This window comes from Phalacrocorax aristotelis, chromosome 3, assembly GCF_949628215.1.
Source record: "Phalacrocorax aristotelis chromosome 3, bGulAri2.1, whole genome shotgun sequence".
NCBI lineage: Eukaryota > Metazoa > Chordata > Aves > Suliformes > Phalacrocoracidae > Phalacrocorax > Phalacrocorax aristotelis.
The window spans coordinates 113355028-113366837 of record NC_134278.1 but is presented as its reverse complement, the minus strand read 5'-3'; the positions used below and the strand labels follow the sequence as shown (position 1 = coordinate 113366837).

At 38.8% G+C, this 11810-nt stretch overlaps 1 long non-coding RNA gene across 1 annotated transcript; it reads left to right on the top strand.

Annotated features, from left to right (window-relative positions):
* The first annotated feature begins 2846 nt into the window (after window positions 1-2846).
* Window positions 2847-11558, top strand: LOC142055822 (uncharacterized). Its single transcript, XR_012660074.1, has 4 exons — window positions 2847-3845; window positions 4675-4808; window positions 6560-6643; window positions 10010-11558. It is a non-coding gene; the product is annotated as an uncharacterized LOC142055822 (long non-coding RNA).
* The last annotated feature ends 252 nt before the right edge of the window (window positions 11559-11810 follow it).

The window sequence follows — 11810 nt, the reverse complement described above, 5'->3', positions numbered from 1 at the left end:
TATTATGATTATAAAAGTAAGTTTGGCAAGCTAAAATTATAGGTGTTAGATTATATGGTTTAGGTGAAAAAAAGCAGTAGTTTTCCATCAAATATTGATTCAGAAATATTTCTGTTTATCTGGAAGATTTTTTCAACTTACAAAATATTCCAGTTAACTTCTTTTGCTTGGGTCTGTCTACATCTTTTTTCTTCACATAAATATTTGTCTTTGGTTTCAGAGAAGGGAAGCTCTACGCAACTGTCAGGTTAGAAGATTCTTTAACAGACACCTAAGCCAATGAATTTGTACATGGAGAACAAGTTCAGTGGGGTTTTGGATTAAAAAAAATTATTATCTTGCTATGGGTGCCACCTTTCCCAGTGTTGGTTGTTCTTTGCAGTGAGATTATGCCTGATAGAGAATTTTCTGCAGAAGTCAGGCTGCAAGGTAAGAAAATTCAAACAAACAAAGGGAAGGAGAAACAGGCATGAAACCAGGCAAGAAAGAGTATGGAAATACTACGAAACCTGTGTATTCAAATTGTCAAAGGTAACTAAATAAACTATTCAGAATATACTGTCAATGGGCCTTATTTTTTTTCCTAGAAGTGCTGCAGTTGTTTTACTTTTTTCCCCTTTTAGATTGCTGAAGTGATAATTAAATATCTGGTTTTGATGCTGAAGATTTTGAAGAGAAGAAATATGTCAGAAATAAGGACAAGAGAGAGAAATGGGAGATAAATACTCATTATGAAAGGAAAGCTTTGAAAAAAGCAGAGTCTGTAATCCTAGAGACATTAAAAATATATTTAAGGGACTTCTGCTAATACAGTTTTTGTTATGTTTTTGTTAGGTTGTTGTTCCCTCTTTTTTTTTTTTTTTTTAAGTAGTAACTTTAACGTGATAAATACAATTTGGACACGTTTATAAAAACTCTTCTGCCGTGGGGTTTTATTCCTCCTTAAAAAATTGTAGGAGATCTTGGGTCCAGGAGAAGGGACCCAAGTGCAGTAGTGGAATTATCTAAATTGTCCTTACTGGAGACCCCGGAATAACACTAATACACGCTTACGTCGCTGAGCCGTCACACAGGGTGAATTACTGGTTTTATGGTGTGTAACTGCAGTCTTAGCCAGTGATGCTAATGCCTATAGAGACCTCTGTGCACTAGCCAGAACTTGGCAACACCAAACCTTTCCCAGAGATGACAATAAGGAAGAAATTTGGTTTCAGGCTGGACAGTGTTCTGGATACAAAGAAACGCCGCACTTCAGCTTTCAGCTGCCATCCCACACCCTAGTCCATTGCTGTTCACCAGATGCTCCCTCTCTCCCTTCTTCAAAGTGGCCAAAATGATCAGTCTGTAAGTTAAGCTATGAAAGCCTGGCTGTTTGCTCCAGTTTGTCTGAACAAACAATGTATTCAGATGTATGGTATTCATCTGCAGGTCATTGAAATATTCCCAGTGCCTAAATTTCCCCCTTCAGCCATTATAACAATCAAATAATAATGTGCCTGCTTTATGTAAGACCTTATCATTACTCAGCTCGGTCTATGATCATGGATCTAATAGTGACATCCCAAACCAGTGCAACCTTTTGCCATCACCTATTTCCTGATAATCTCTAGATGATAATGCAATTAGTTTTGTTTCCAAGAGCTGTGCTGTTTTATTTACTCCTTTCCATTTTGTGATGTATACTTGGCCAAAGTCAATATCTCTAATTGGGAGATAACTGGATATTTGCCATTTGTTTGTCTGCAGAATTGTCTCTCCCCGCTTAATATATTCAGCAACACATTTCTCATATGGCATTATTTCCTCCACAGATACAGTGGTTTATGCATGTGCCTGGAAATTGTGCTTCCTTTTGATTTACTAACTAAGCACAAAGGTTTTGTCCTGTTATTGCTATCTTTATTCACACAAGTCTTGGCAAGTTTCAGCAATTCCAGCAATTCCAGCTACAGCTCATTTAGCTCTGTTTTCTTTTAAGCCTTCTTTGTTTCACCTAATTACTTTTGCAATAACTGGTTTTAGTTCTTTGACATTCATTTTTACTGAGATAGTTTATCCTTTATGAGTTTTTATATCCTGGTTGGTCTCCTAAGTGTAGTTTCTCAGCTGTGTGCATTTAGTTTGTTCTGAGGTAATTACAGGAGACCTTCATTAAAGGAATGAAAATATAAACACATAGGTGGCGTGAGTGACATCTGCTATGAACTCTTGGTCCTGCACCATAACAAGAGATTGGACTAGAGGCTTTCTTGAGATTCATTTTAAGCCTACTTTTTGTTATTGTTAATGGTCTGTCAAAATGTAAGAGAAACACATTGTTCTATTCTTGTCCCCAAAAGATGGTTTCACATCTTGCTTTCCTAATGGGCATATAAAATGGATTCTTCTATTGGTGCTTAGATCCGTTACTGTTACTTTTCAGTTCCCCAAACTTTCCCCTTTTGTCTCTTGCTAAGAGAATAAAACAACTAAAGAACCAATTAAAGATATTCACAGCCAACCAAAGCCCAGAATTGTTTTCCCACAGCTCCTTGAAATGCCAGTAATGACACTACACTTAGTGATTGTGTAGGTTTTGTTTGTTAATGTCAATAAAGCACTTCAAGAGTCCTGTGCGATGAATGACAGATATGATATCTGAAGGCAGATGTAAAGCATTGTGTGCCTTAGCAACATGATTGGGATCTGGATTCTGAGCCTAGCTTACTCCAGTAAAGTTCAGGGTGTTCATGGCCAGGCATTGATTCACGTTTGTCTTTCTTCTCAGGATAATATTAGAAATATCATTTACTATGTGTGGGCCTTGCTTCTCCTGTGAGCCCACAGTCACTGCACACTTGGTGGCTGAGAAAAGTTTGTGAATCAAAACAGTAATGGACACTTACACAATGCTTTTGTCTATATATATTTATATTTTGTTTATGTATTTAGTATATACAGGAGCAATATACTGGCTTGAGAACCTGAAATTCCCGATAGTCAAACACACAACTCTTATCAGCCTAACTGTTAGTTTGAACCTGCATCCCACTAAACACTATTCATATATTAACCTTATATTTTAGAGGAATATTTCTTATGCATTTGTCCATAGCTTCCACTGTCAGACATTTTCCAAATACCTGTTTTCCCAAAGAACATAAAGAATATTTCCAGTATAGAGAACCCAAAGGCCATGGAAAGGAAAAGCTAAGTGCATATGCTCAGATAAAAAGGCTGTAACTGGTGATTTTATAAACTGACTTTCCCTTGGCTGAAATTGTCTCCAAGTAGAGCTTAGTGGCTGCCAATACCCTATAGTCTTTGAAAGGCAGAATGATTTGGGTGCTGCATTAGAGCAACACAGAGGGCACCAAACCTGCTGTAAATAGTCCCATTAAATGCCTGCTTCTCAGCTTCCTGGTAAATAAAAATAAAGTATGTTTCTTTTATCACCTGAATGTGCGTGTGAGGTTGGTAATACTTGCAATTAATAAAAAATACTTTTCACAATTTTCTTAGTGGTAGGCCAAACCACTAGTTGTGCCTAGAGGCCTCTTACACAATGTACCAGGCAAAGAGAAAACTGGAATGATCGGAGAAAGAAGCTGACAGCTTCTGGTGTTAGTTTCTGAAGTTCGTGAGTCTGATTCTTGCAGTTCTGCTTCTGGATCTCACACATGGTTTTTGTTTGTTTGTTTTGTTGGTTTTTTTTTTATTACGTTAGGCAGCACTTCTTTTTTTTGGCTTGGTTTACTAAATTTCAAAATGACAATAGTATTTACTTACCTTACAGAGTTTCTGTGAATCTTTATTAAGCATCCCCTGAGGAGCTTGGAGAGAGTTGGACAAAAGCTGCTGTTGAGGTAACAGCAATTTTCTGGGACTAAACAGCGTTGAGCAGCGTGTGGTATTTCATATCCCACCTCTTATCTGCTGCTGTGTCAGACCAAGGGATGAGTCATTAGTTTGGTAGATTAAGAGGTAACTAGTAAAACTGGGCACATTCTCACACTTTTTTTTTTTATAAATAGGAACTTGGCAAAATTCATTTGGAGAGGTTGAAGCTCTGCATGCATTTGGCTCTAGCTGGAAGATTCAAGCATCATTAAAAAAAATTAAAGAGAAAGAGTCCATGCAAAAAATGGCAAGAGCATTTCCCTTAGTCCTTTTCACCACTGAACTAGTTTCCCTTGTAAATGCTAACCTATTTTATTTTCAACAATTCAAAAAGCATGCTTTGACTTTTCAGTTTGAAGCAACATTTTGCATTTTAACATTATCGTTGTCTGCCATGAACATGGGCCAAAACTATGAGCTGTATGTCTGTATGAACTGTAAAGGAATGTCATACTTTTGTGAATTCTGAGCATGAGAGAATCTTCACCCTAAGATTTATAAAACCATTCCAGCAGGTGGAAATAAATACCCTCACAAGGGGCTAAACAGTTTTTAGTACCCTAGATAAACCCAAGATAACCAGCAGTTGGAAGGAAGCTAAAGCAGTCATTACATGACCACGTTAATCTTCTGCAACTCCAAAAGTGGCAGGCTCAACCTCATCCCTGTCACCATCCCTGTCTGCAGTGCTGGATGTCATTGTCACCTTCTCTCTTGTGCCTCAGTAAGCATTGTGTGGCGTCATGGTGATAAGAGCGGGGAACAGCTCCATTTACTTCTGTTTTTCATTTACAGGTTTGGCTTTCACCTGCATCTATTCCTTGGCGTGGTTTTCCATCTGGCTTAATGAAGGGAGGAGGTTGGATCAGGTGGGCAGCAGTCGCATTCTACTTTTCAGCAAAAGACTTGGACCAGTTGTGGTCTAAAGGGTCAGTATGCCCATAGTATAAAATACTTTCTGATTAAGTCTCACATCAAGGACATTCAGGGACAAAGGAGGGAGTTTAACATGAGTGGAAGCTGACAGTTGGTTTGGGATATAAAACAAAGCATGTGTCTATAAACGAAATTTCATCTGTTTGTTGTTTAGTTTTGGCATATTTTTTTCCTTTTTGCTTAAATGCAACTTATATTAAGGGTACCTTCAAGGTACTTATGAAAAGCAAGGTGTCCTCCTTTTTGAGTGTGGTAATTCATAAATAACATGCTATCCCCCTACAAGCTCTGCAAGACAACTCAGGATTTCCTAAGATGGTTTCTGCATAGCGGAGACTCTTCCCTAATGCTTAGTATTGACCAGAGGTCCTGGTGGCATATAACACAACAGTGGAAAAGTACATGAATGCTGAGGATCTCAAACGAATGTATAACACCTATATTAAAAATAGAATCAATAAAATATTAATGATTAATACATATTTATAATAATATATAATACCTTTATAATATTATGCATTTCAACAGTTTATTTTATAAGCAAATAAATAAATGGACTTTCAAGTGTGTTGGAGAATACAAAACGGGCACGTTTTAGCTGAGTGTAGTGTTTCAGGTTTAAACCAAAATGAAATATTTCAGAAATAAGTAGTGCCATATGAGTACTTCTAGCTCAGTTGCCAAAGTATACGAACTTGAGAAAAACAGTGAAAATTATAGGGATCCTGAGTAATCATCTCCGTTCTTTTTACTAAGTTATGCTCTGCTCAGGGCAGCCCAGCAGTCTTTGCACAATCTTGCAAAGTCACTTTTGTACTGGAGAATAAAATAGCAGACCCCACTTTTTTTTCTTGGAAATTTGTAACTTGGAGGATTTAGTGTTATTCAGGAGCAGTAGCAAATCGAGGGAACAAAGTGATTGAACGCTTTGCTTGAAAATGGAGATTTAAATTCATATGTCCTTTGTCTTGAGCCTTGCAAAGCTTATTGAGTCACTGAGATTCAAACTCTTTTTTTTTTTTTTTTTGTTAGCTGCAAGTCTTTTGATCCTGCTGTGACAGAAGAGTTTGGCCTAGAGTGAGAGGCAGATGCAGAAAGACGAAAGCCAAAATGGAAGCAATACGTCATTAAGTGAATGATTTCATAAAATCTAATGGAGATGTCAGGATTAATCAAAAGAAGACAGAAAATATGGAGAATTTAGAGACACTGTCTAATAGTTAGACAATGAAAAATTACAAAGCATTTCTTACTGAAGAGAAATACCTTTACTTTTCTGAAAAAGAGAAATTGGGTTCCAAATGCTGAGAAAGCAAAACACTCCTCTAATTTAGAGGCCAACTTTACTGTATTATGGAAAGTCATTTGGAGGTGTGAAAGCTGAATGATTTTAAATGTTTGTAGTTTAGAATTAGATTTTCAAAGGACCTCAAGCTTAACTAAGCCTTCAGTCCACACTGCTTTTGATAGGAGAATGATATTTTGAAGGAGGCAACCATCAGGTGTCTTTAGTAGCTATGGGCTATGAGGTGCTCTTTGCGTGTGGTCTGCCCTCCATGGTAAGGGGTCGTACACAGAACCACTTCCCATAGGGATGCTGGGGGTCATCATGGCTTAGAGACGTGATTGTGTTTTGTACAGCAAATTGCTCTTTTGGGTGTTCCTGGTTGTGCTGGGGGTGAAACAAGCAATGTTTAACATAATTTGGAGGATGAAGAATATTTTCTTCTCTCCTTCCATATAGGCAGGTGCCCTATGTGTGGAGTAACTCAAACTTTTATTCTATCTGCTTATCACCACCACCACCACCTACCTGTCTCCTGAAATGGTGAGTTTGCCACACCATCCCAGCACCTTCCCAAATACCAGGCAGCAATTCCGATCACCTTCATGTAGCCGCAGTGTGCTAAAGGCAAGAAAAGTGGGAAAGTGTAGTGGGAATGTGATCTCTCGATGCCCTCCTCATCCTTTCTTATTGTCTGAGCTACAATGTAAGAGTAAAGTACACTGTAACACCAGTTACTCAGGTAATTCTTTTTATAAGACTTGAGCACATGAATATTACATTCCTCATGTAATAATACTGAAGTCAGTGAGTCTATCACAGAAAACAGGTTTATTGAGATGCATCAGTTTTGCAAGACTAGATCCAGAAAGCAAAAACGTGGATAGACATGGATATTCTCAGCTGGAAGGGATGAGAAACTCTGGAATAATATGAAGTAAAGTAACTTCTGTCCTAGCAATCAGCTAGCCAGGCGTCACTACTAACACAAAACAGAGAACTCTCATAAGGAAATAATATCTAAGAGAAACTCCAAAACAAAGCTACTGCATGGTCTTTGCAAAAAAAGGGTTTTCTGGCAGCTGCACTCTCTCCAGCTCCATTAGGGAGTGTATAATTGATGTAACAAGAATAATCTATTTGTTCGCATCTTTTAGGTTTAATGAGTGGCACTGTGTTAATAAAGACAAGAGAAGAAAGTCACCAGACCCCAATCTGTTGCAGGGGTTACCTCCTGCACAGCTCCTGGCAGAGCCACAGCCTGCTGAGAGCAGCATGGCACCCCGGGAAGAGGATTCTATTAGTGAGCATGAAGTCAGGCTTCACATGACAATATTGCTCTCTTTTCATCCAGTTATAGTCAGTAAAATCATCAGGGTTATGAATGTTTGAAGACAAAGCTGCTATTTTGACTTGTTCAGGGAGAAAATGATCCTCGACTTACACTTTCACTCCAGTCAGGTTGTCCAAGTTATTCTGCACTGGCAGTGATGTGATAGGAGGACAGGACTCAGAGTCTATGAGCAATATTTTTGGAGTATTGTTTCTGCATTAACTTCTGAGCAGCCTCATGCTTGTAAGCAGCCTTACTCAAGCTTGCTCCAGCAGTGCAGGCAACAAACACAAATTGTCCTCTTTGTGAGTGTAGTACTTTTTGTCTAAGTATCTCAAAGAACTCTGCAAATATTAGAAAGTTTCACAGATTTAAGTATTACCCTTCTTAGTGCCTGAGAAAGCTGTGGGGAAAATAATGTAAACCAACATACTCAGATGTATCTACTGGTTTTGATTACAGTATTTTTTTGTATACCAAATAGGCAGAACTCTAAGGCTTGGTTACTCTTCCCTGCTGCAGGAGCACCAGGCACCTCAGCACAAGCCAAATTCTGTATGCTGCAGTCTTTGTGTGCCCAGCCTGTGATGCACAAAAGCTGGTTGTTCTGAGGTGTTGACTCCTTAATCATCTCAATGGGACTCAAGAGCGCTCAGGCTGCTGCACAAGCAGATGAACAAGGTGGTACCCTAGAATACCTTGCTCTTGCTTTTGTGGTTGAGATTTCTTGAAGTGAAAGGTTGTGAGCTGAATGAGTCAACAGAACAAGCTGGAAACACATAGGTTTAACCTGAGTACTGGTAACACATGACGTAATACAGATCATTTCAAGTGTTGTTCTGATTGAACTGCTGGAAAACTAACAGTGAGACAGAACCTGATCTCAAACCCAAGGCACGGGTCCTGCTGTGGGCAATTTGGTGTGGGTCACTACAACATCCCGTTAAATGGAAAATGTTTCCAGGGCTCCTCAATATCTATGCTTGTTTTGGCAGAGTTATTCATTCCTGCAGTCTACTTGGGCTCTGCCCTGGCTCCCCGTTCCTAGCCCTGCCTAAAAAATTACTTATTGGCCAGCTACTTTTGTGAACAGCAATTTATTTTAGTGATGTCATTTCAGTTTTACCCATCATGACTGAGTTTTCAATCTGTTTTATGGGTAATTATAACTATGCTCTACCCTCCATATATTGGAAGATCCTAATATTCTGATAGTTTTTATTCATGCACCACCTTTGGGCACTGTAATCATCATTTTACAGTCGTGGTCACCACACCAGGTTTAAAAAAAAAAATATCCCTGATGTAGGTCATCGTCTGTTTTATTCAAGGACATGTTCTCATTGCAAGACTAATTTGAAAAGACTAAAGTAAGAATTGTACTTTCTTTAAGGAGCCAAGGAGAAATTACCATCTATAGGTCACGCTTTTCTGATATTTGGATCTCATTGTGCCCATGCATATCATGTGCTCTGATACCCACGGATCCTGCTAAGTTATAAAGTCTGAGTTTGTGTGCCCGAGTCACTGTATAGATGAGATTTCATATCAGTCTGGACTTAGATTGGCTGGAGTTTCTTTCTTTTTTTTTAAAAAAAAAACCTTTTATTTATTTGTTTATTTGCTCCTTTGCTTTCATAAATGGTCATAATCATCTGTTATTATTGGTTACTATCAAATGTGAAAGCACATTTGAATTTCTTGGTGGGAGAAATACAATAGTTATATGTGTTTTTGCCTTCACTAAATGGTGTCAAACCACTGGTATTAAGAAGAGGTTAAGTAGAAGTGAAATTAACTTCTGCAGAACAGCATTGCTTTAGGGCAATATTGTTATAGCTGGAATAAATTATCATCTTCCTATGGTCATGATGGCTGCTAAGATTGAGACCATTTGCAAGAAGCTAACTGAAAAATTCTTGTTCTGCCTTCAGACTGTGCTGGTATTGTCAGAAATGTTTGCATTCACTTGTCATCTAACTGAATTTATCAAGTTCACGTAAAAAGTCATTAAGTCATTTTTGCTGGTTTATGGCCCCACAATATTTGACTTGTCTAAGACTCTGCTGTCTAAGGCAGGGCACTGAAGGTGAATTGACTGAGTATTTTGTAGATGTAGAAGATTCATAGGATCTGAATATTTGATGCTAACTGGGTTCTTTCTCTTTCTTTGCTCATTTAATACATACTGGATTATTTGTTGGGGTATGCGTCTTATCTCTGGTGGTAGCTACTAGCAAGTAGCCTTCCCCGGCTGAGACCACTGACCTTAGAAAAGGAGCAGTGCAATTCACTAAGCAGGGGAAAAATGAGTTTACTGACAGCCATTTTTGGTTGTGATAACTACAGATCAGAATGAGATGCCCCAGTCCAATTGCAAGGTAATTTGTAAGCTTGCTGAGGTTTTCAAATGTCAAAGAAAAGGGAAGAATAAAGTTGGGTTAGTCTCCAAAAGCATGAAATTATTGGGATTGTTAGGATTGATACTGCTGTGTGCTGTTAGTGAGGCAGATACAGGTGCACATTTGTGACTTATGCCATGTACTTTCATCACAATCAATCTGCATCTCCTACAGCATTCCACACTCAGGAATTTGTACATGACTGTGGAAGACGAAACCACCTCTTCCTTGATAAACAGTTCTCTGAAGACATTTGCCAGGGGATACTGCTGGTGCAACACCAAGAGTAAGTGCATCTCCATGATCAGAACTTCTCCATGCAATAGTCCTATGGGACTCCTTGCCAAAGAATGCTGCAGGTACAGGGAATTTACATGGGCTCAATGGAAAATGGGAGAGGAACTTGGTGGAGATAGTAATTGGTGATTGCTAAATAAACAGACCACAAAATGCACAAGAAAGGTTGGCATAATCAATAATCTTAAGAACTGGGTACAGGGTCAACTCACAGAAGTGACTGGGCTGGCTTGATGCTATAGGGATACAGACTCTGAGAGTTTTATTTATCAGGACACACATTTTTACTGAATGTGGCTATTTTATATCAAAGCAATTCTCAGCATGGGTAAGAGGGCAGAATGATGTCTCTGTCCTGGCCTGGAATTGGCAGACATAACTTTGGTGAATATTTGGACCATGCAAGTAATCACATTGATGTCAGTAGATCTTCAAAATGAATAAGGTTGTACAGAGCAGTTCTTAGATTTGTAACAGCCTCCCAGTGTGCCGCTCACACCCTCTGTACTTAAAACATCACCTTCGCATGTGGCCTGCTGGGCCTATCAAAGTAGTGAGTTGAAGCAAATACAGCTGAAGTCAAAGGGCTAGAAGAGAGAAGACTGAGGAAAAAAAGCACTTGAACACAGGGGAGGAGGTTAGCTCTACCTCCTGAAGAGTTCATGCTAACTTTATAAGTCCCACTCTTTTTGAAGGGTTCAAGGTCTAATGTCCCCTTTGCAGCACACTAACTAGCATGTTGTGCATGTTCTCTGTGGCTGTAGAGTGCCTCTCCTGTCGTCTCCAGATTGGGCCTTTGCACTTATACACATATTCCTATCTGCCGTCTTCGATTTTCACATGTACACAACAGTTTTGCTGCCTGCACAGTCCTTTATTTATAAAGGCTGGTTGCTGAACTATGTGCTTGGGTGTGGAGGATCCTTAAAAATATCCTGGGTGAAGTGCATGTTCCAGCACTTAGTGGCAGTATAGGAAAAAAGTGAAAAATGCATCAAGGATGTCGGGGAAGAAGGATTTGTCATAGCTTGAGCTGTTAACTATAAATTTGTGTATGCCAGTTTTATTTTTTTAATATATAATTTATACATAAAATAATACATTCAGTTTTGCCCTTACACAGGAAAAAAGGAAAGAAAAAAGCTATACATGAGATGGCACGAGAAAGAGGGGAAGGAAAAAGATTAAAATACATTATTAAATATATTATTAAAATAAATTACAGATATGGTTGGGCCATGTAAAAGACTTTGTATTTAGGTTGCTTTGGAAGGTGGAGATCATTGCCTGGAACCAATAAATAGCAGGTAGGAAGGATCACATCTGCTTTACATTCTAATTAAAATTTCAAACAAGCAGCTGAGGCACATGTTCTCTGTAACCAACTGGCTGTGGTGTTTTGAGAGCTCTCTGATGAGATGAAAGATGTAAGGATCTAAAGGAGTTCATCTGAGTTATACCACCACCAGCCAGTCCCATCAGTCAGGCATTATTTGTGTGGGGGTACCACATTAAGGCCCTAATTTTAATAGGAGCTCAGTAGGTATTACTGGTTACATGAGACAAACCTTGTCCCAAAGAGTTTACAGTTTGAATGCACAGACAGAAAAAAAGATGAAAGAAGGAAAGAGCACAATGAGCTGAGACAGTGATATTTTCCATGGTAGTCAGAAAGATA